Genomic DNA, 24719 nt, shown 5'->3' with positions numbered 1-24719 from the left:
GACATAAAAGAGCTCAAGAACATCATTGGTTCCTCAAGAAGGAAATGCCATCATCACTAAGGTGGACTCGTTCCTTGTTCTTACTTTCTCTGTTTTTCGTTTTCTCTATGATAAGTGCTTATCTATGTTTGTGTCTTCATTACATGATCATTAGTAATAATTAGTGTCTATTTTGATTTTATCCCCAATTAAGTTATAGTCTATTTTTCTCATCATCAGCAAAAATGAATAAAATAGTAGATCTTTTGAATAAGAGGCAATAAAATTTCGAGTTTTTAATAAGAAAAATTCTAATTAGTAACATGTGGTGGCAACGCTTTCTGTCTTCTGAATGAATGCTTGAACAATGCATATGTCTTTTGAATTTGTTGTTTAAGACTGTTAAATATGTTGGCTCTTGAAAGAATGATGAACATGAGACATGTTATTGATAATCTGAAAAATCATAAAAATGATTCTTGAAGCAAGAAAAAGCAGCAAAGAACAAAGCTTGCAGAAAAAAAAATTTATATATATATAATAAAATAGGCGAAAAAAAATAGAAAGAAAAAGAAAAAGCAAGCAGAAAAAGCCAAAAGCTCTTAAAACCAAGAGGCAAGAGCAAAAAGCCAATAACCCTTAAAACCAAAAGGCAAGGGCAAATAAAAAGGATCCCAAGGCTTTGAGCATCAGTGGATAGGAGGGCCTAAAGGAATAAAATCCTGGTCTAAGCGGCTAAACCAAGTTGTCCCTAACCATGTGCTTGTGGCGTGAAGGTGTCAAGTGAAAACTTGAGACTGAGCGGTTAAAGTCAAGGTCCAAAGCAAAAAGAAGAGTGTGCTTAAGAACTCTGGACACCTCTAATTGGGGACTTTAGCAAAGCTGAGTCACAATCTAAAAGGTTCACCCAATTATGTGTCTGTGGCATTTATGTATCCAGTGGTAATACTGGAAAACAAAGTGCTTAGGGCCACGGCCAAGACTCATAAAAAAGCTGTGTTCAAGAATCATCACACTGAAATAGGAGAATCAATAACACTATCTAAATTCTAAGTTCCTATAGATGCCAATCACTCTGAGCTTCAATGGATAAAGTGAGATGCCAAAACTGTTCAGAAGCAAAAAGCTACTAGTCCCGCTCATCTAATTAGAATCTGAACTTCACTTAAAAACTCTGAGATATTATTGCTTCTCAACCTATTAGTCTTCTATTTTATTTGTCTAGTTGCTTGAGAAAAAGCAACAGTTTAAGTTTGGTGTTGTGATGAGCGGATATTTTATACGCTTTTTGGGGTTAATTTCATATAGTTTTGGGTATGTTCTAGTTAGTTTTTAGTCTATTTTCATTAGTTTTTAGGAAAAATTCATATTTCTGGACTTTACTATGAGTTGTGTGTTTTTCTGTAATTTCAGGTATTTTTCTGGCTGAAATTGAAGGAGCTGAGCAAAAATCTGATTCAGGCTAAAAAAGGACTGCTGATGCTGTTGGATTCTGACCTCCCTGCACTCAAAGTGGATTTTCTGGAGCTACCGAACTCGAAATGGCATGCTTAAAATTGCGTTGGAAAGTAGACATCCAGGGCTTTCCAGTAATATATAATAGTCCATACTTTGCACAAGGATAGATGATGTAAACTGGCGTTCAACGCCAGTTCTCTGCCCAATTCTGGCGTCCAGCGCCAGAAAAGGATCAAAAGCTGGAGTTGAACGCCCAAACTGGCACAAAAAATGGCGTTCAACTCCACAAATGGCCTCTGCACGTGAATTGCTTAAATCTCAGCCCCAGCACACACCAAGTGGGCCCCAGAAGTGGATCTCTGCATCATCCATCATAGTTTACTCATTTTTTGTAAACCTAGGCTACTAGTTTAGTATTTAAACAACTTTTAGAGACTTATTTTGCATCTCATGACATTTTAGATCAAAACTTTGTATTCTTTGACGGCATGAGTCTCTAAACTCCATTGTTGGGGGTGAGGAGCTCTGCTGTGTCTCGATGAATTAATGCAAGTATTTCTGTTTTCCATTCAAACACGCTTGTTCCTACCTAAGATGTTCATTCGCGCTTAACTGTGATGAAGGTGATGATTCGTGACACTCATCACCTTCCTCAACCCATGAATGTGTGCCTGACAACCACCTCCGTTCTATATCAGATTGAATGAGTATCTCTTAGATCTCTTAATTAGAATCTTCGTGGTATAAGCTAGAACTGATGGCGGCATTCATGAGAATCCGGAAAGTCTAAACCTTGTCTGTGGTATTCCGAGTAGGATTCAATGATCGAATGACTGTGACGAGCTTCAAACTCGTGAGTGCTGGGCGTTAGTGACAGACGCAAAAGGATAAAGAATCCTATTCCAGTATGATCGAGAACCGACAGATGATTAGCCGTGCTGTGACAGAGCATGTGAGCATATTCTTCACTGAGAGGATGGGATGTAGCCATTGACGACGGTGACCCCCTACATACAGCTTGCCATGGGAGGACGTGCATGCGTGAATCAGAAGACAGAGGAAAGCAGAGATTCAGAAGACAAAGCATCTCCAAAATTCCAACATATTCTCCATTACTGCATAACAAGTAACCTTTAATCCATGTTCTCTTGTTTATTCGCAATTCAACTGATAAACATAATTGACCTCCTGACTAAGATTTACAAGATAGCCATAGATTGCTTCAAACCAACAATCTCCGTGGGATTCGACCCTTACTCACGTGAGGTATTACTTGGACGACCCAGTGCACTTGCTGGTTAGTGGTACAAGTTGTGAAAAGTGTGATTCACAATTTGTGCACCAGCTTGCCATCCTTCGAGAACGTTAGTGACACTCAATATTGTCACTAACATTCCAATGTGCCCCCATGTCTCACGTTAGAGCCCACGTTAACTTAGTTAACGTGGCTCTTTAACGTGGCATTGCTTAGCCATCCCCAACGTTAGTGACAATATTGAGTGTCACTAACGTTGGCTCATCTTTTACTTATCCACGTTAGCTTCCACGTTAACTAAGTTAACGTGGGAGTTAACGTGGCTCATAGTGGCTTGTGTGGCTCCTTCCAACGTTAGTGAAAATGTTGAGTGTCACTAACGTTGGCCATCACCTTCTTCTTCCACGTTAGCCTCCACGTTAACTAAGTTAACGTGGAAGTCAACGTGGCTCCTTGGGGTTGTGTGGTTGCTTCCAACGTTAGTGACAATGTTGGGTGTCACTAACGTTGTCGACCACCCTTGCCTCTTCACGTTAGCTCCCACGTTAACCAAGTTAACGTGGGAGTTAACGTGGCATTGTGCACTTAGGCCAACGTTAGTGACAATGTTGAATGTCACTAACGTTTGCTTCCTTTCCCCCTTTTAACGATAGAGGCCACGTTAACTAAGTTGACGTGGACTCTAACGTGGCCACTTATGAGCATTGGCCAACGTTAGTGATAATGTTAAGTGTCACTAACGTTGGCTCAAATTTCCTTCTTCACATTAGAGTTCACTTTAACTTAGTTAACGTGACTCTTAACGTGGGTAATGATGGCTTCGAGAGCGTTATTGGCAGTCACTTTTCTCATTAACTTTGCAAGTTACCTCCCATTCCTTGCTTCCTTTGGTCCTGAAATCAGGCAATAGAGTGCATCAAAGTTCTAGTCCAAGTCATGGGTAATGCAGCATACAATTTGTCACTAAACTCATGCAAAATTCTCATGAAATCATGTAAAATGCACAATGTATGCTTGAATCCAGGTGTAAGTGAATATATACCCAAAACTAGCTTATTTCCTAAGAAAATGCATGAAACTACCCTAAAAACAGTAAAGAAAAGGTCAGTGAAACTGGCCAAAATGCCCTAGCATCACAACACCAAACTTAAAGCTTGCTTGTCCCTAAGCAAGTACTGGAACAAGAGAATGATGAATGAAATGCCAAGAGAAATGAGTCATTCTTGTGGAAGTCATGTCACTAATTTTATGGTGGTTTCATGCATAGCAACTTAGGTTCATTCCTTCACTGGCTTTCAGACCTTTATCATGCCCTACAATACTCACTTTGCTTACATCCCATGAGACTTTTATTCATTGATCCTTTTATTGTCATTTCAGGGCTTATTGGTGTTCTTCAGGCTAAGTGTTCTGTAAGGGGGCAACTCTTTAAGATAAGCTTTCAGCCAACACTCCCGAACCAATTGGTTCAAGGTGCTAGGTGTTGAGACACCCCTAAGGACTTACTTGCTCAAGTCTCTCCCCCATACATGTACACCACAGGCATATAGTTTATTCTTTTTCTTTTCTTGAGGCCTTGGTGTCCAGCACCTTTTTGGGTTACTAAATGTTCTGTGGTGAAGGTTACTCTTGATAGTGGACTTTCAGCTGATAATCCCAAGTTAGTTAACCCAAGTTACCAAGTGATAAGGCACCCCTAAGAGCTTATTTATCCAAGTAGATCCCTCACACAGGAACACCACAGACACATGCTTCAAGATTTAAAACCATTGGTGCCTAGCCTTATTGCTTAGTCTTTTTCTTTTATTCCTGAACTTTGATTGTTCTTTATTTTTTTATTATTAGGATATTCTTATTTATCTAGTCTCATGGGGTGTGTCTCAAGTATAGTATTCATGACAGATAGTTGTCTTCCCACCTTATGGTTGAACCAACTTAGCTGACTTATGATCACACCAAAAACTCATGAATGCACTTCCATATTATGAACTCCACTCTGGTCTTTTTAAAAACACACTCATTCTCTTTTTCATCTGATTTAAAGGGACAAACATACAAGTAAGCACCATAAAGATGCAGTGACATAAGGACTAGATATCATAAACCTCTTCAACAAGAACTTAAAAGAAGGAATTTAGAAATGTTTAAACTGAAATGGAAGCAAGTTCTATTTCATACAAGATCTTCCTTATTTAAAACATAGAGAAAGATGGACCAAAGAAGGAACTCCACCACCTTTTACTCTTGTGGATGTCCATGCTCTCCTTCTTGATTGCTTGTGCTCCCACTTCCCTTGCCTTTTCCAAGCAGCTTCTTCCAGAAACCACCATCTTCCATCTTCTTCTTGAGTGTCTCCTTTTGCTGTTTCACTTTCCTCTCTTCTTGTTCTACAAAATCTTTTTGGACCTCGTCATATGTAGGGATGGCATAGTGTAGCTGATGCATATTACTGGACATGTAGTTCAACTTGGCTTGAGTTTTGACGTTGAACTCCTCCCGATGTAGTTGTCGTCCTTCATTAAGTATAGTGAACTCATTGAATGCTTTCATCTGGGCTAGTTGTCGCTGATTGAGTTCCTGCAAATGCTTATCTTGACGTTCTTGCCTCTCGGTAACTTGGTGGATGGTTTGAGTGAGCTGGGAGTATTGTTCCTGTTGCTGCTCCATTTGTTGTTTCTTCCCTTCCTTCTTTTAGAACTCGAAGACGCCATGAATGATAGTTAATATGTGAAGGTGGTAAAGTTATGGAGACTTTTGGTTGTTTAGGGTTTTATTGCAATGAAGAGAGTAAGGGGGAAAATATTTGTAATGGAGTAAGGAGTTTCTTGTACCGAAATGAAGAGTTGTGAAGAGTGGGTGATGACCATGAAGGTGGGTACGGAACAAGGGTCATATATAGGGACGTTGTGAGAGAATGGAGGGTGTGGATTGATGGAGTGGTTAGTTGATGGACGGTTGGGGTTATGCATGGACAAAAGACAAGGATCATCACTTTATGATGGAGATTGCTCGGTCTTTTAGGGGTCCCATTTTTCCAATGTTGCATGGCAACATTTTCCAATGTATTCCTTTTTTAGAACAAGTGTGTAGCCCCTCCTTTTGTGGTGTCCGATCCTTCTTTGTTTAGTTGTCCAATCCATCCCTTTTAATGCTTCTTTTCTTTTCCTATAAAGATAAAATAAGAAAAGTAAGACATAATATCAAAAAGACAATTTAGCCTTTACGGCTATAATTAATAAAGAAAAGAAAAGATTAGATTATTTATTCATGAACTCCAACTAACTAACTAACTGTGTATCCTTATATGCATTTTGGTGGCACCATAGGGTGACACCAAACTTAATTTGAAGCACTGTGATGAAAAGTTCTTGTTCAAAGCTCCAAGACTAGCATGCTCTCTGTTGCATTCATGCTTTCTTGGTACGCTTTGAACACCAAACTTGTTCTTCACTATATACTGCAATATAAGGACTTCACCAAGTTTGGGTTGGAATTCATGAATATTGACTTATTCAATAGTAACAGCTAATAAAACATGGGTTGCCTCCCATGAAGCGCTTCTTTAGCGTCACTAGCTTGACGTTTCTCCTTCATCAGGGAGGTTGATAATGCTTTAAGTCCTCCCCTCTTGCCTTGGACTTATATCCATTGGTTGTATCAATGATCTCCACATGTTCTAAGGAGAGGACTCTGTTAATAGTGAAGACCTTAGTTAACTGAGATGGTATAGTGGGGAGATCAGGGGGGATATCTGGGAAGTAAGCTGAGATCACTTTATCTCCTGGAGAGAAATCTTCTGTAGGGATCTTCTTGTTCCTCCACCCCCTTGGTACCTTCTTCTTTGTCTCTTTTGATGCTTCTCTGCTCTTGGCGACTTCTTCTTCTAAGTGAATTTTGTTGTTGTCTTCACATGCCTCTGGTGGTTTAGGTTCCTCCAGCTTCTCCTTGAGCTGTGACGATTGCTGTTTGCCTTGTTCATCATTCAGTGGGGTTTTCGGATGCGTTGGTGGTGCCTCAGTGCTTGTTTCCTCTGCCAGCATCTCATTATGATCATTGCTTGGTTCTTTATTTTCTTGGTCAGCTTCTTGGGAGAGTTTGAAGACATTGAAGCTGAGTTGTTCATCATGGATCCTCAATATTAGCTCCCCTCGCTCCACATCTATGAGTGCTCTGGCTGTAGCTAGGAATGGTCTTCCCAATATGATTGGGTGAGTGTGACTCTCTTCCATGTCCAAGATGACAAAGTCTGTGGGAAGAAAGTATTTCCCCACCTTTAACAACACGTTTTCCACCACCCCTCTTGCTTGTTTTTTAGTTTTGTCAGCCAGCCTGATGACTACATCTGTGGGCAATATCTCATTGATCTGCAGTCTCTTCACCAGGGATAAGGGCATTAAATTGATGCTTGCTCCCAAGTCGCAGAGTTCTCTGTCAAACATTGTTTCTCCTATGGCACAGGGGACATGAAAACTCCCTGGATCTTTTCTTTTCGTAGGCAACTGCAGTTGAATGAGGGCACTGCACTTCTTGTTCATCACTATAATTTGGCCTCCCTTGAGTGAGCTTTTCCTAGGAAGCAGCTCCTTCATATACTTGATGTATGCAGGCATTTGTTGGATAGTCTTGATGAATGGTATGTTCACATGCAACGATGCAAACAAGTCAAGGAATCTTGAGTATATTCCCTTCTCCACAGCACCATTGAGCAGTTGGGGAAAAGGTGCATAGAGTCTCAACAGCTCCTGTTTTGAGATTTCTGGTTCTTGGTAATCTTTTTCCACCTCCTCTACTAAGGTATTTTCAGGTTGTTCTGACAGCTTGCTTGGCTTGTCCTCAATCTCTTTATCACTTATAGTGACCATCTTGCAATCTTCCCATCTTACTTTCTTTGTTTCACCTCTTGGATTCTTCTCTGTGTCACTTGGGAATCCATCTGTGGGTTTGCGAATTTGCTCAGAGAGATATCCTACTTGAGATTCCAACCTCTTGATTGTGTCTCCCTGGTTCTTGAAACTGGCTCGCACTTCCTCCTTGAACACCTTGTTGTCTTGGATATCCTTGCATATGCCTTTAAGTAGATTTTCAATCCTTGAGATTCTTTCATCAAGTGATGATAAGTCAGGCTGAGGAGGGTTATTCTGGCCTTAATATGAATGTGGAGAGGTGTTGTTATTGGGATGTTGATATGGTCTAGAGGTGAAGTGTTGGTGGGCTGCATTGTTTGGATTTGGGCGCCTTTGATCAAGGCTTTGGTCTTGTTGATTTCCCCACCCAAAGTTTGGGTGATTCCTCCATCCAGGGTTGTAGTTCTTGGTGTATGGATCATGGTTTTGCCTTGGTGAATTCCCAATGTAGTTAGCTTGCTCCTGGCTACCCTCTGCTTCTTCATTCACTCCTTCTTGGTTGTTGATGAAGTGGAGATTGCTGCTACTTGGTTCCTCTCCATCTTCTTGGTGAGGTTAGCCAGCTGTTGGGTAATGAGCTTGTTTTGGGCCAGCAGAGCATCTACATTGTTTAGCTCCATTACTCCTCTTGTGTTCCCTCTTTTGGAAGCATAGAAGTATTCGTTCTCTGCTACTGTTTCAATGACATTGATGGCTTCCTCAATAGTCTTCTTCTTGTTCAAAGATCCTCCGGATGAATGGTCTACAGCCTTCTTTGACTTATAAGACAGCCCTTCATAGAAAATGTGCAGCTGCACCCATTCATTGAACATATCTGGTGGGCAACTCCTTGTTAGGTCTTTAAACCTCTCCCATGCTTCATATAGAGTCTCACCATCTTGTTGCAAAAAAGTTTGGACCTCAGCTCTCAGCCTATTGATTCGTTGAGGAGGGTAAAATCTTGCTAAGAATTTGTTCACCACGTCTTCCCAAGTTGTCAAGCTTTCCCTTGGGAAAGATTCCAGCCACTTGCTGCCTTATCCCTGAGTGAGAATGGAAATAAGAGCAGTCTATAGGTGTCAGGATGAACACCATTAGACTTCACTGTGTCACATATTCTCAGGAAGGTGGTTAAATGTTGATTTGGGTCCTCTTGGACACTTCCTCCGAACGAATACTTGTTCTGCACAAGGGTGATGAGCTGTGGCTTCAGTTCAAAATTGTTGGCATGGATGGTTGGCTTTTGAATGCTACTTCCACAGTTTCCTGGGTTTGGATTGATGTGAGAGCCTAAAACTCTTCTATCCTCCCCAGCATCATTTGCTCGACCTCTTCCGCCATGGTTGTGAGCCTCTTCTTCATGATGGTTTTCCATGTTTTCTTCCATGTTTGGTTCAAAGCCTTCCTCAAAGTGTTCCTCCTCTTCTTCACCACCTACTACACGTTTTTCTCTTGCCTCCCTCCTTAGTCTAAGGAAGGTTCTCTCAGGTTCAGAATCAAAGGAAGTTGAAGCCCCGCTTCTTCTCCCTGTCATACAACCAACAAGTACAAGCAAAGAGAATAGGTACAGAAAGTATATCTGTCAGAATTACTGTTAGTATGAGTGATGCAATATATCAAATAGTTAGTGGGTTAGTGCGATGAAGTGTAAATAACAAAGAAAAAGTAGGGGAAGGGAAGAAATTAACTAAAACAGGAAGTAAATAACTCAAACAGAAATTTAAATCAAACAAAAATAAAATGCTCAATCTAGTTATCCTCCAATCTAATCATTGTTGATGCACAATCAATCCCCAGCAACGGCACCATAAACTTGATGCACGAAAAACTTCTCTCATAACAAATTTCCTTCGGCAAGTGTACCGAATTTGTCGTCAAGTAAAAACTCACAATAGAGTGTGGTCGAATCCCACAAGGATTGATTGATCAAGCAACTTTAATTAGAGGAATGTTCTAGTTGAGCGAATCAGAAATTGAGTTGAGAATTGCAGAAAATTACATGGCGGGAAAGTAAATGGCAGAAAGTAAATTGCAGAATCTTAAATGGGAATGGGGGAATTGCTCATAAATGTAAATGGCAAAAATTAAAGAGAATGGGTAAGATCAGAAATGGGGAATTCATTGGGCTTAGGAGATGTTGCATTCTCCGGATCAATCTCGTTTTCATCTCTTCATCAATCAATGCACTCATTGATCTCCTTGGAAATCTTAAGTGATTGAATTACAATTTCTTGTAATTGAATCTCTCAAATCTTGATCAATAGCCAATTCCTTGGTCAATTGCTCATGAGAAGAGATGAAGTATGGTCACTGATTATACCACATGCATTTCTCAAATCAAGTATTGAGAGGATTATAGTCACATATCCATCCAAACCCAATTTGGTCCAGCATGAGAAAGCATTTCTAGCTTGATCTCTTCATTCCTCTTCCAAGGTTCAGAAGAGATCCAAGTATGAATAGTTTCTTTTCCAAGATCACTACCCAATTGGATGAAGATCGAAAGCTTTCAAGTAAAATCAAGAGAAAAGATAGAAGAAGAATAATGAAAACTAGTATTGATCCATCAAATTACAACAGAGCTCCCTAACCCAATGAAAGGGGTTTAGTTGTTCATAGCTCTGGAAAATGAAAACAAAGATGGAGAATACATAATGAAAACTAGAAGTGCAGAGAAAGTAAATACAAAGAGTAGTTCTATGCCAAGAGGCTCCCTATTATTTCCAACTCTCCGGAACTCCCCAAAATAATTCAAAGCTACTCCTATATATACTACTCTTCTCATATTCTAGTTGGCTCTTCAAGTCTTGGGCCTTTGGATCTTGAGTTTGAAGCAGTTCGTTTCTTCATTTGGGCTTGGCTTTACTTGCAGAGAGAAAGTGTGAAGTGGGCAGAGACTTTAGCTCAGGGTGTTCGGGGTGTTAACGTTTAGAGAAAATATGAGTTCGAGAACGTTAGTGACAATCAACTTTCTCACTAACGTTCCTTAGTAAAAGCCACGTTAACTTCAACGTTAGTGGCACAAACGTTGCCACTAACGTTGCCTCTAGGTCCTTTGCACACGTTATTGGGGCTTAACTTTCCCAATAACGTTGAAAAGCCCCCCTTGCTCCTACGTTAGAGCCCACGTTAACTTAGTTAACGTGGCTCTTTAACGTGGGCTTGCCATCCTTCGAGAACGTTAGTGACACTTAACATTGTCACTAACATTCCAATGTGCCCCCATGTCTCACGTTAGAGCCCACGTTAACTTAGTTAACGTGGCTCTTTAACGTGGCATTGCTTAGCCATCCCCAACGTTAGTGACAATGTTGAGTGTCACTAACGTTGGCTCATCTTTTACTCATCCACGTTAGCCTCCACGTTAACTAAGTTAATGTGGAAGTCAACGTGGCTCCTTGGGGTTGTGTGGTTGCTTCCAACATTAGTGACAATGTTGGGTGTCACTAACGTTGTCGACCACCCTTGCCTCTTCACGTTAGCTCCCACGTTAACCAAGTTAACGTGGGAGTTAACGTGGCATTGTGCACTTAGGCCAACGTTAGTGACAATGTTGAATGTCACTAACGTTTGCTTCCTTTCCCCCTTTTAACGTTAGAGGCCACGTTAACTAAGTTAACGTGGACTCTAACGTGGCCACTTATGAGCATTGGCCAACGTTAGTGATAATGTTAAGTGTTACTAACGTTGGCTCAAATTTCCTTCTTCACATTAGAGTTCACTTTAACTTAGTTAACGTGACTCTTAACGTGGGTAATGATGGCTTCGCGAGCGTTACTGGCAGTCACTTTTCTCATTAACTTTGCAAGTTACCTCCCATTCCTTGCTTCCTTTGGTCCTGAAATCAGGCAATAGAGTGCATCAAAGTTCTAGTCCAAGTCATGGGTAATGCAGCATACAATTTGTCACTAAACTCATGCAAAATCCTCATGAAATCATGTAAAATGCACAATGTATGCTTGAATCCAGGTGTAAGTGAATATCTACCCAAAACTAGCTTATTTCCTAAGAAAATGCATGAAACTACCCTAAAAACAGTAAAGAAAAGGTCAGTGAAACTGGCCAAAATGCCCTGGCATCAATTACATAAGTGTTTCTATCTTTATTTTCTATTTATTTATTATTTATTTTCGAAAACTCCATAACCATTTGATATCCTCCTGACTGAGATTTACAAGGTGACCATAGCTTGCTTCAAGCCGACAATCTCCGTGGGATCGACCGTTACTCACGTAAGGTTTTATTACTTGGACGACCCAGTGCACTTGCTGGTTAGTTGTATCAAAGTTGTGACAAATCATAAATTAAGATTAGAGCACCAAGTGTTTAGAGCTATTACCAGGGATCACAATTTCGTGCACCAAGTTTTTGGCGCCGTTGCCGGGGATTGTTCGAGTTTGGACAACTGACGGTTCATCCTGTTGCTCAGATTAGGTAATTTTCTTCTTGTTTCAACTTTTATTTTGTTTTCAAAAAGTTTTCAAAAAATTTTTCAAAAATATTTTCTTTTTTTCGTTTTTCCCAATTAATATTTGAAAAAAAATTTAAAATTATTCTATGGCTTCAAAACTTTCAAGAATGAATTCTAGAGTTTCATGGTAACATGTTGAATCCTATCTGGCTGTAAAGCCATATCCAAACTGCTTTGGGATTGGTCTTCAACTAATCACCACAATGCATGTAATTCCATCCTAAAGCTGACTGGCTATTAAGCCATGTCCAACCCTTTGATTGGAGCTTTGGGCTAATATTGAAAGATTCCTGGAATTCTTCTTAAAGATTTTGGATTTCTTATTTTCTTTTTCCATATGTTTTTCGAAAAAAATTAAAAGAAAATACAAAAAAAATCATAAAATCATAAAAACCAAAAATATTTTGTGTTTCTTGTTTGAGTCTTGAGTCAAATTTTAAGTTTGGTGTCAATCGCATACTCATCTTGCATTTTTCGAAAATTGCATTCATGCATTGCATTCATCATGATCTTCAAGTTGTTCTTGATAACCCTTCTTGATTGATCTTCATATTATATTGTTTTGTGTTGTATGTTGTTTTTCATATGCATTCTTGAATTCTTAGTGTCTAAATATTAAAAATTTCTAAGTTTGGTGTCTTGCATGTTTTTCTTTGCATATAAAAATTTTCAAAAATATGTTCATGATGTTCATCATGATCTTCAAGGTGTTCTTGGTGTTCATCTTGACATTCATAGCATTCTTGCATGCATTCATTGTTTTGATCCATAACTTTCATGCATTGAGTCTTTTTCATGTTTTTCTCTTTCATCATTAAAAATTCAAAATTCAAAAAAAAATATCTTTCCCTTTTTCACTCATAAATTTTGAAAATTTGGATTGACTTTTTCAAAAATTTTTAAAATCTAGTTGTTTTTATGAGTCAAATCAAATTTTCAATTTAAAAATCTTATCTTTTTCAAATCTTTTTCAAAAATCAAATCTTTTTCATTTTTATTATTTATTTTCGAAAATTTTAAAAATATTTTTCAAAAATCTTTTTCTTAATTTTATATCATATTTTCGAAAATCACATCATCAATTAATGTTTTGATTCAAAAATTTCGAGTTTGTTACTTACTTGTTAAGAAAGATTCAAACTTTAAATTCTAGAATCATATCTTGTGATTTCTTGTGAGTCAAGTCATTAATTATGATTTTAAAAATCAAATCTTTTTCAAAACTAATTCTAATCATATCTTTGACGTTGGGATTTCTGCCAGTAAAGAAATTCATAGAAACGGTTGCGTTGTAGATATAGTCTCTAAACCGACAAAAATCCATTCGTACAAACGTGTTGGGTGTCACAATTAACAAACCCCTTTAAAAATTGTTAACCGAGTATTCAAACCTCGGGTCGTCTTCTCAAGGAACTGCGAGGAAGTATGTTCTTATTATTGGCTATAAAGGTTATAATCGGGGTTTAGAAGGTGAGAAGCAAGTAATCTGAATGACGAGTGAATTAAATGGCAATTAAGAATAAATAATAACTGTAAAGCGACTTTTAGCAAGGTAGAGAAATTAGAGGTCCAACTTAGTTATCTCTCTCAACAATAATGAAAGTTGAATCTAAACTCCACTTGGTCGACCTTTACCAGGGTAAGGGAAAGTCAAGGGACTAATTAAGTTGACCTTTGAATCCTAATTATTTCCTCAGAAAAGGTTGGGATTATTTAAGTTCAGATCAATTAGCAAGATCACGATTATCAATTGTATTGAGTTTAATAACTGTTGAGTTACTAAATTCTTAACCAGAACCAAAAGGGAAAAAAGTAAAGTTGCTGGAATAATAGTAAAAATATCCTTAGATGGGAAGCAATGGTAACTTAAGTCAAAGAGAACAATCATAAACTGAAAATACCTCAATTATCATTAATTTAAATAGAAATCTGTAACATGGAATAATTCATAAATAATAATAATCAATTCAAATGTTGGAATAAATAAAGAGAAGTAATATTAAAATAAAATTAAACCTGGATCCAGAGTTACTCTTAAAACAAGAAGAAATCCTAAATCCTAAAAGCGAGAGGGAGGAGATCTCCCTCTCAACTAAATCTAATTCATTAAAAGGTGGAAATATGCGAGCTCCCTGAATGGATGCATTCCCTCACTTCATAACCTCTGGTCTATGCCTTCTGGACTTGGGTTTGGGTCAAAAAGGGCCTCAGAACTCGTTATGAGCGTTTTTTGCAATTTCTGGTGCGTGGCCTCTGTCACGCGTTCGCGTGGGTCACGTGGTCGCGTCAATTGGAGCTTTTCCTTGCCACGCGGTCGCGTCAGTCATGCGACCGCGTCATGTGCGTTCTGCTTAAGACGCGCGGTCGCGTCAGTCATGCGGCCGCGTCGCTGCTGATTCGTGCTCGGCACGCGATCGCGTCATCCATGCGATCACGTAGATACCAGTTTCTTTAAAGCTCCATTTTGCTTTCTCCTTCCATTTTAGTACGTTTCCTTTTTCATCCTTTAAGCCATTCTGCCTTAGAAAATCTGAAACTACTCAACACACTAATCACGGCATCGAATGGAAATAAAGGTAATTAAAATAATTAATTTTTAAAGCTTAGAAAACATGTTTTTCATTATATGACATAATAGGGAAGGGAAAGTAAAACCATGCAATTAATGTGAATAAGTAGGTGAAGAGTTGAATAAATCACTTTAATTAAGCACAAAAGAACTCATGAAATATGGGTTTATCAACCTCCCCACACTTAAACACTAGCATGTCCTCATGCTAAATCCAAAGTAAATAATTAAGGTTAAAGTGATGGAATGTTATGAAATGCAACCTATGCTAAATGCATCTACCTAATGAGTCATGCAATTCTAATTCATCCACTCATATATAAAGCTTACATGTAGCTAAGTTAATTCACATTCTCAAGGAGTTGTGTATATATATATATAGCCAACCCTTAAATAATAAAGTACTTTAGCAAATGAGATGGGAAAGAAAACATTGTACAAACTTGCAAAACAATTAGTAAATTTTATGCACGGATATATGTTGATGATTTATTGAACCCTCACTGGATTTTGTGTTTACTCTCTAGTCACTCAGTGTTTATTGGGTTTATTCACTCTATTTTTCTTTTTATTCTTAATTTCTACAGCTTTGTTTTTCATCTAACTAATCAATAATTATAGAATATAGTCATACCAAAAAGTCATGAGGTCTTAATTAAGGTTGTAATAGGGCCAAGGTAAAGGTAAGGATTTATGTATATGGTCAAGTGAGCTAATAAGCGAATCCTTAATTAGACTAAGATCTCACCTAACATACATATTTAGTAAAATAAAATTTCTTTACCTATTTTCCCATATTTCCCACTTATTGTTACATGCTCATGTTTTACTTTTTATTTTTATTCCATGTGCATTGTTTTCATTGGGGAATTTTTTTTTAATGCACATGATAATTGAATCATTTAGATTTTCTCATGAGCATGCTTCCCAAATTTTGTTTTATTCCTTTTTACTTTTCTACCTTTTTGTTTCTATTATCCATGTTCCCAAAAGGTTTCCCGCATTTAACTCTATTTATAATTTTCTATCTTAAGCTAACCAAGGATTCACTTGGGATTTTATTTTGTTTTTCTGCTTAAGGCTAGTAATTTGGCTAAATAGAATAAAGGGGTTTTGAAAGGCTCAAGGGGGCTAACAAGGGTAATGTAAAAGGTAGGCTAATTTGGGGTGAGTGAGCTAAAATTAAATGATGGCCTCAACCATTCTCTTGGTATGTATTTATTCTATATTCTATAATTGGACATATAGATTAAAGCAAAGTAAAGAACATCAGAATAAAAAGAAATGTGACACACAGAAATGAAATTATGGTTTGAATGCAACCATATAATTTAAGCTCAAGACTCACGGGCTGTGTGTTCTCTAACTCAAGCATCATATATCATTCATATATTGTATGCAGGTTTAGTTAAAAATTCCCATTATTCTCTTGAAAAAAAATTATTTAGGGTAGCTTTTAAAGTTTTAATGTTCCTCCTTGATGAAATGTTGTCAACTAACGTGTAATGCTATATATACAAGGTGTGGGTTATTTTGATTCTGTTAAAGTTTCTAGTTTACTTCCTTTCTATATTTTTCTATTTAAACTATACTATCTTATGCTAAAAAGGGTAAACTATACTAATTAATCCACTAATAAATCAGAATTACCAACTAAACTAAATAACTAAAATAAACTAAATGGCTGAAGTATGAACTAAAGATGCAAAATGCAGAAAATAGAGTAAAATACACAAGTAGCAATGTATAAGTACTCAGAAAATAACAATAAAAGAAAAAGAGAAAAATACAGAAAAATATCCAAAACAAAAGAAAAAGTATGTAGTAGTTCACCAAAATAAACGCCAGAGATGGCGACCTCCCCACACTTAAAATGAAACATCGTCCTCGATGCTCAATCAAGCCTGGTGTGAAGGAGTGTCATCAATGGTAGGGATGGTAGCTGGGGTCTCCGTGGCGGTGGTGGGCTGAGGGTCTGGCTGCTGTGGAGGTGGGACGGACTGGAGCGGGATCTCCGGATCTGCAGCCTATATCGGTTGCATAACCTCCTGATGCGGGGCAGCCTGCTCTGTGGCTGTCTGCTGATGAGTCTCCGCCTGGGAATGAGGCTCCTCCTCGTGCTCATCCTCCTCTTCGTGCTCATCCTCTGATGGCTCTGAAGGGGTGTCAGGCTCGGAGGGGATGTCGGCGCCCTGTCTGATCATCAGCTTCAGATGGGAATAGCGTCGCCTGCTACGGCGCTCTAATCTCTCATACCGGCGCCTGTTACAGCGCTCCATCTGATCAAGCTGGCAGAATAGACGGTGCACGAGGCGATAGACCGGCTCAGAGGCGGGTGGAGGTGCAGTGGTGGCAGCAGGGGCAGCTGGGGCAGCTGTGGATGAAGAGGGTCCAGCAGACGGAGGGGCTGTCTCATCAGTAGCAGTGACAGGTGGTGGTCTGTAGCCCAAAGCAAGGAAGTTCCTGCTGTGCGGGATGATCTTCCTGCAGTCCGCTGTTGGTGGTCTCTCATCGGCATCCTCCCAAGGCACATCAGCCTGACGGCCTAGCCGTGTAACTAGGTAAGGAAAAGGGAGGGTGCCTCAGACGTGGGCCCTGGCCATATAATGCCAGATAAAACGAGGCAGATAAATGTCCTTACCCTCCAGCACACACCAAAGGAGTGTGATCATGGTAGCCGGGATCTCCGTCTCGTGAGTACTCGGCATCACAAAGTTACTCAAGATCTGATGCCAAAGCCGAGCCTCATCATTTAAGTACACTCTCTTGATCCTTCTAGGCATAGTGGTATTCTGACCCATCTCCCAAGGAACAGTAGGGTCGAGAGCAATCCTTGCCTTCACAGCATCCCAGTCAAACTGCATCTGGCCCATGTCCTCCTCAACCTGTGCAAAACCATCTGGCTGATCAGACTTGGCGGGGAGCTGGAGAATGGTCTCTATGGCCTCCTCAGTGACCAGAATTAGCTTTCCTCTCAGGTTCACTACATCTAGGGTAGTAAGGTAGTAGTTGCAATAGAATTCCCGGACCCAAGATGTATTCACCACTGTCAGTTGTCTCTCCAGAAAGTACCAGCCCCTTTGCTTGATTTGCTCAGTAGTGTATTGCTGGAGGGCCTCTGGAATCTTCAAGGTACGTTCCAGGTATAAATTTCTGGAGTTTGCAAAAGCCGGGTACTTCAGTTCACAGTACCGGTTTGCAAATTTTATAGGATCATTTGCAGGAAGCAGTTGGTTAGCTTTCTCCTGCTGTGTGAAATTCTTCTCCCGCCATGATGTATCGTGCATTAGAGAAATGATGGACTGGGAGGAATCTCCTCTCTTGCGCTTGCCTTTACCTTTCCTCTGTGAAGCAGACATCCTGAAAAACAGAAAACCAAGAATTTGGATAAAATCGGAAAGCAAATAGGCAATTAAATAAAGAAAATCCAAGCGGCAAAGGAGAAATAAAATAAGGAAAATGAGTAAGTGAAATATGATTGAATGAATGTTAAATGGAAAGAAAATAAGCAATATGCCATTGTTAGAAAGTTAGAGGAAAGTGAAAATAGACAGAAAAGAGATCAAAAGGGTTAGTATGGTTAGGATTGGAAAAAGAAATTAGTAAATTAAAATCAGTGAGTTAGGAAGGTAAGTGGCATAGAAAAATTCCATATAACAAGGATTCACAGGTAAGAATAGAAGTACTCATAATTTGAACAAGCAGTTTATGAACCAGGAAATCAAAAAGGATGAGAAAGTCTGCCATAGCGTTCATGTAGTGGTTTGGGTAAAGCAGAGGGAAACAGATTTCAGAAATGCGAAACCAAAACATGAATGAAAACAAAATTTAAAAAAATTGGGCAGCATTCCGGCTAAAATTGGATTGTCCCGGAAAATAAACAGCAATTTAATCAGTTCATATGAATTAAAAAATCAAGCTGCATGTACATAGATATAAAATAAACATAAAAACTCAATGTAAACAGCAGCAACATACAAGAAAGCAGCATATGAAACATGATTATGCAGCAACATATTTGCACATAGGGTAAAACAGAAGTAAGAACAGTGCAAGTAAACAGACCTAGATCCACTAACCACAGCCTAAGCTACCGAACAACCTAGAAATCCACTACAACATGCAAGTCTAGCTATCCTAATTATGAACATAAACGGAATAAAAAATACAGAAAATTTACGAACAGATAAAAAATGGTTGCGTGTTACGGAACCTGGTAAGCGGAAGGGGTGGAACAGGGAAGAAGGTGGCTGCGGGGGCGTCCGGCGCGGTGGTGGTGCACGGCGACGCGGTGGTGGCGGCGGAGGGGGCAGTGGCGGCGAGGATTTGTGTTGGTGATAGAGGAAGGGGGGCTTGCGGTTGGGTGGCGGAGGGGTGGGAGGCTGGGTTGCCGGCGGTGGGGGCGGTGGTCGCGGAGACAGTGGCGGAGAGAGGAGGGGAGAGGAGGAAGGGAGAAGAAGGGAGGGGAGGGGGTTAGGGCGGCGGCGTACGGGGTGGCGGCGGCGTTGGGGTGGTGGTGTGGCGGCTGGCCGGCGGTGGCTGGGAAGAAGAAGAAGAGAGAAGGAGAAGAGGGTTGGGGGTGAAAGGGGAGGGCTGCGCGACTGATAGGGTTCGCGGGCTGGGGGGGTTATATTTTCGAATCCACGCGGTCGCGTGGTTGGGACGAGAATGGGAGTGACGCGATCGCGTGGAGTGCGCGATCGCATGAGAGGGGGGAAAGAAGGGTGACGCGATCGCATGGGTCGCGTGATTGCGTCACTGGAATTTGTGCTAAACGCACGACTTCAGCGCCGTTTCAGCGCAACTCTCTGTCTCCTTTTGGGGCGATGTGCAATCCATGCGACGCGATCGCGTCGCTCACGCGGTCGCGTGTGGTTGGTATTGGGTAGTGATGCGATCGCATGGCATGCGATCGCGTGAGCCAATTTGTGCGAAACGCACAAGGGCCGCACGATTCCAGCCCAACTTTCTGTTCGTTGGATCCTTACGCCGATATATATATATCACGCGGCCACGTGGGTCACGCGGTCGCTTGGGTGGTGTTTTTCGCAATATGACGCGATCGCATGGGGCATACGGTCACGTCGTGCAACCACTTTTTTTTTTTTGATGCATGAAAAGTGCAGAATGCAATGACTATCATGGATGCTTATGCATGATTCCAGGTTTAATAAATAAAAATGAAAAAGGAAAAATGAAAGCAATTAACAAGAAATAATATGAAAAAAAAGAAGCGACCATACCATGGTGGGTTGTCTCCCACCTAGCACTTTTAGTTAAAGTCCTTAAGTTGGACATTGGAAGAGTATCCTGTTATGGTGGCTTGTGTTTAAATTCGTCCAAAAATCTCCACCAGTGCTTGGAATGCCAATAGCCTCCGGGGTCCCAAACTAGGCATGTAAAGCTTCTGCGCAACTTTAAACAGATATTCAGCCTCCCGGGATGACGAATGTCAGAACATAATCCATGATCCCAAGCTGTGTTCTTAGATCCGCCTCCGTTTTGATTTGTAAGTTTCCATTCGGGCGGGTTAAAGAGGAGAGTCTCACCATGGCGACCAAACGTACTCTGTGATCCATGCAATTGAGCACGATACCAATCCGTGTACTTCGAGGTGAAGCGTGGAACCTTATTGAACCTGGTGCACCAGCTCTGAATATGAGCCATTTCCCTCTTACTCTTAAAGCCACAGAGAGCTCTAAGCTGGCCATCTGTTTCAAGCAAACCATATTCAAGTGAATAAGTAAAATTATAAGTTAAGGATTGTACCCACTTGAAGCTTGTATTGGGTGGTAATGGCCTTGGGATAGGTGTTTTTGGTGGTTCTGCAAGTTCTGTTTCCTTGTGTTCTTCTATGAATTCTTCCACTTCCTTGCAAAGATCTTCAATTGTATATGTATCCTGGTCAAAGTCTTCCATGTCTTTCTCATCACTCGAGTCATAGATTGGAGGTTGAGAGAAATCTACCTCCGCATCATCTTCATATTCACTTGGGGAATATTCTTCGATCTCAGAGAATTCACTTGCGGACGCAAGCTCATCACTAGGAGAACTAGACTTGTGACTATCATCATCAAGGAAATTTGCTTCTTGGATTATTCCGTCTGACTCTTCATAAATGACTTGCCTTGGAGATTGTACGGTATCCTCCTTAGCGTCAACTGTGGCATCTTGGACGGAGTTTTCCTCAATTCTGGATTCCCAAGGAAGTTCAGCATCGCCTAGATCTTCAACCAATTCAACCAACTCTTCTTCTTGAACAATGACAGCTTCTTCCACTTGTTCTAGTATGAATTTATTCTCTGTCTTGCCCACTGGAGTCTCTAGTATTTCTTTCATGCTACGCTCTTCATCGGGCTGTCTACATGGAGCTGTGGTTGATCCTTGTATATTTAAGCGCCTAGTAGCCCATTGAATTAGTGCTTGCTCCAGCTGTTGAACGGTTGTTTGAAATTTAATCATTGTTTCTTTTAGGCGATCCTTTGCTTCGCGGTTTTCCAGACTTGGACATGATACAAAGGAAAGTGGTGACGATCGGGAACGATTGGATTGGTATTGGGGTAAGGAAGGATCATATGATGGCGAATGGTGAAGAGAAGCTTCTGAGTGTGGTGGTTCGAGGTTATGTTGAAAGGATGGTTCATATGCACGGGGTGGGGCTTGTTGGTAGTTACAAGGTTGTCCACCATGTCTTTCAGCTGGGTATGCACGGTAGAATGGTCTCTGCCCAGGATATCTCGGAGGGTGTTGCTGCCTAAAGGGTTGATTAGATCCTCTTGGTTCCATCCATCCTTGATTGGTCTAACCTTGATGCACATTCCTGCTGTAACTTCTATTTCCTTTAACAATATTAGAACCAAACTCAAAGCGAGAGGGGTGAGAGTTCATAGTAGCAATTAAAGATAAAGAGGAACAACGAAAATAAATAAACAGGCAAAAGGAAAATATTTACAATAACCAATAATAAGGCACACGTTAGCAGTTCCCCGGCAACGGTGCCATTTTGACGTCGGGATTTCTGCCAGTAAAGAAATTCATAGAAACGGTTGCGTTGTAGATATAGTCTCTAAACCGACAAAAATCCCTTCGTACAAACGTGTTGGGTGTCACAAGTAACAAACCCCTTTAAAAATTGTTAACCGAGTATTCAAACCTCGGGTCGTCTTCTCAAGGAACTGCGAGGAAGTATGTTCTTATTATTGGCTATAAAGGTTATAATCGGGGTTTAGAAGGTGAGAAGCAAGTAATCTGAATGACGAGTGAATTAAATGGCAATTAAGAATAAATAATAACTGTAAAGCGACTTTTAGCAAGGTAGAGAAATTAGAGGTCCAACTTAGTTATCTCTCTCAACAATAATGAAAGTTGAATCTAAACTCCACTTGGTCGACCTTTACCAGGGTAAGGGAAAGTCAAGGGACTAATTAAGTTGACCTTTGAATCCTAATTATTTCCTCAGAAAAGGTTGGGATTATTTAAGTTCAGCTCAATTAGCAAGATCACGATTATCAATTGTATTGAGTTTAATAACTGTTGAGTTACTAAATTCTTAACCAGAACCAAAAGGGAAAAAAGTAAAGTTGCTGGAATAATAGTAAAAATATCCTTAGAAGGGAAGCAGTGGTAACTTAAGTCAAAGAGAACAATCATAAACTGAAAATACCTCAATTATCATTAATTCAAATAGAAATCTGTAACATGGAATAATTCATAAATAATAATAACCAATTCAAATGTTGGAATAAATAAAGAGAAGTAATATTAAAATAAAATTAAACCTGGATCCAGAGTTACTCTTAAAACAAGAAGAAATCCTAAATCCTAAAAGCGAGAGGGAGGAGATCTCCCTCTCAACTAAATCTAATTCATTGAAAGGTGAAAATATGCGAGCTCCCTGAATGGATGCATTCCCTCACTTCATAACCTCTGGTCTATGCCTTCTGGACTTGGGTTTGGGCCAAAAAGGGCCTCAGAACTCGTTATGAGCGTTTTCTGCAATTTATTGTGCGTGGCCTCTGTCACGCGTCCGCGTGGGTCACGCGGTCGCGTCAATTGGAGCTTTTCCTTGCCACGCAGTCGCGTCAGTCATGCGACCGCGTCATGTGCGTTCTGCTTAAGACGCGTGGTCGCGTCAGTCATGCGGCCGCGTCGCTGCTGATTCGTGCTTGGTACGCGATCGCGTCATCCATGCGATCGCGTGGATACCAGTTTCTTTAAAGCTCCGTTTTGCTTTCTCCTTCCATTTTAGTACATTTCCTTTTTCATCCTTTAAGTCATTCTGCCTTAGAAAATCTGAAACTACTCAACACACTAATCACGGCATCAAATGGAAATAAAGGTAATTAAAATAATTAATTTTTAAAGCTTAGAAAACATGTTTTTCATTATATGACATAATAGGGAAAGGAAAGTAAAACCATGCAATTAATGTGAATAAGTAGGTGAAGAGTTGAATAAATCACTTTAATTAAGCACAAAAGAACTCATGAAATATGGGTTTATCAATCTTCCTATCATATCTTTTTTTTAAAATCTTATCTTTTTCAAAAATTTGATTTTCAAATATCTTTTCTAACTTCTTATCTTCTTATCTTTTCAAAATTGATTTTCAAATCTTTTTCAACTAACTAATTGACTTTTTGTTTGTTTCTTATCTTTTTCAAAACTACCTAACCAACTCTCTCTCTAATTTTCGAAAATCTCTTCCCTCTTTTTCAAAAATTCTTTTTAATTAACTAATTGTTTCAATTTTTAATTTTAATTTGATTTCATTCCTAATTTTCGAAAATCACTAACCCCTTTTCAAAATTTTATTTTCGAAAATCCTCCTTCTCTCTTATCTCCTTCTATTTATTTATTCATCTACTAACACTTCATCTCACCCAAATTCGAACCCCCTCTGCCATCTGTGTTCGAATTTTCTCTTCTTCCTTTCTTTACATTACATTCTTTTCTTCTTCTACTCACACAGGAGAACCTCTATACCTGGGTAAAAAGGATCCCTATTATTATTATTTTTCTGTTCCCTCTTTTTCATATGAGCAGGAGCAAGGATAAGAACATTCTTGTTGAAGCAGACCCTGAACCTGAAAGGACTCTGAAGAGGAAACTAAGAGAAGCTAAAATACAACAATCCAGAGATAACCTTACAGAAATTTTCGAACAGGAAGAGAAGATGTCAGCCGAAAATAATAATAATGCAAGGAGGATGCTTGGTGACTTTACTGCACCTAATTCCAATTTACATGGAAGAAGCATCTCCATCTCTACCATTGGAGCAAACAATTTTGAGCTGAAACCTCAATTAGTTTCTCTAATGCAACAAAACTGCAAGTTTCATGGACTTCCATCTGAAGATTCTTTTTAGTTCTTAACTGAATTCTTGCAGATCTGTGATACTGTTAAGACTAATGGAGTAGATCCTGAAGTCTACAGGCTCATGCTTTTCCTGTTTGCTGTAAGAGACAGAGCTAGAGTGTGGTTGGACTCTCAACCCAAAGATAGCCTGAACTCTTGGGATAAGCTGGTCACGGCTTTCTTAGCCAAGTTCTTTCCTCCTCAAAAGTTGAGTAAGCTTAGAGTGGATGTTCAAACCTTCAGACAGAAGGAATATGAATCCCTCTATGAAGCTTGGGAGAGATACAAGCAACTGACCAAAAAGTGTCCTTCTGACATGCTTTCAGAATGGACCATCATGGATATATTCTATGATGGTCTGTCTGAATTAGCTAAGATGTCATTGGATACTTTTGCAGGTGGATCCATTCACCTAAAGAAAACACCTGCAGAAGCTCAAGAACTCATTGACATGGTTGCTAATAACCAGTTCATGTACACTTCTGAGAGGAATCCTGTGAGTAATGGGACGCCTCAGAAGAAGGGAGTTCTTGAAATTGATACTCTGAATGCCATATTGGCCCAGAATAAAATATTGACTCAGCAAGTCAATATGATTTCTCAGAGTCTGAATGGAATGCAAGCTACATCCAACAGTACTCAAGAGGCATCTTCTGAAGAAGAAGCTTATGATCCTGAAAACCCTGTAATAGTAGAGGTGAATTACATGGGTGAACCATATGGAAACACCTATAATCCCTCATAGAG

General features: G+C 39.8%; 2 non-coding genes across 2 annotated transcripts; one reads left to right on the top strand and one right to left on the bottom strand.

The window, feature by feature from the left end:
* The first annotated feature begins 8403 nt into the window (after positions 1-8403).
* LOC148574346 (small nucleolar RNA R71) lies at positions 8404-8510 on the top strand. The gene has a single exon (XR_015906805.1). It is a non-coding gene; the product is annotated as a small nucleolar RNA R71 (small nucleolar RNA).
* Positions 8511-24186: 15676 nt separating this feature from the next.
* On the bottom strand, positions 24187-24294 carry LOC148574345 (small nucleolar RNA R71). Its single transcript, XR_015906419.1, has one exon. It is a non-coding gene; the product is annotated as a small nucleolar RNA R71 (small nucleolar RNA).
* Positions 24295-24719: the final 425 nt, after the last annotated feature.

The sequence above is a fragment of the Arachis ipaensis genome, chromosome B2, assembly GCF_059453495.1.
Source record: "Arachis ipaensis isolate K30076 ecotype BB chromosome B2, ASM5945349v1, whole genome shotgun sequence".
Taxonomy (NCBI): Eukaryota; Viridiplantae; Streptophyta; class Magnoliopsida; order Fabales; family Fabaceae; genus Arachis; species Arachis ipaensis.
This window is presented reverse-complemented; position numbering and strand designations above follow the sequence as displayed.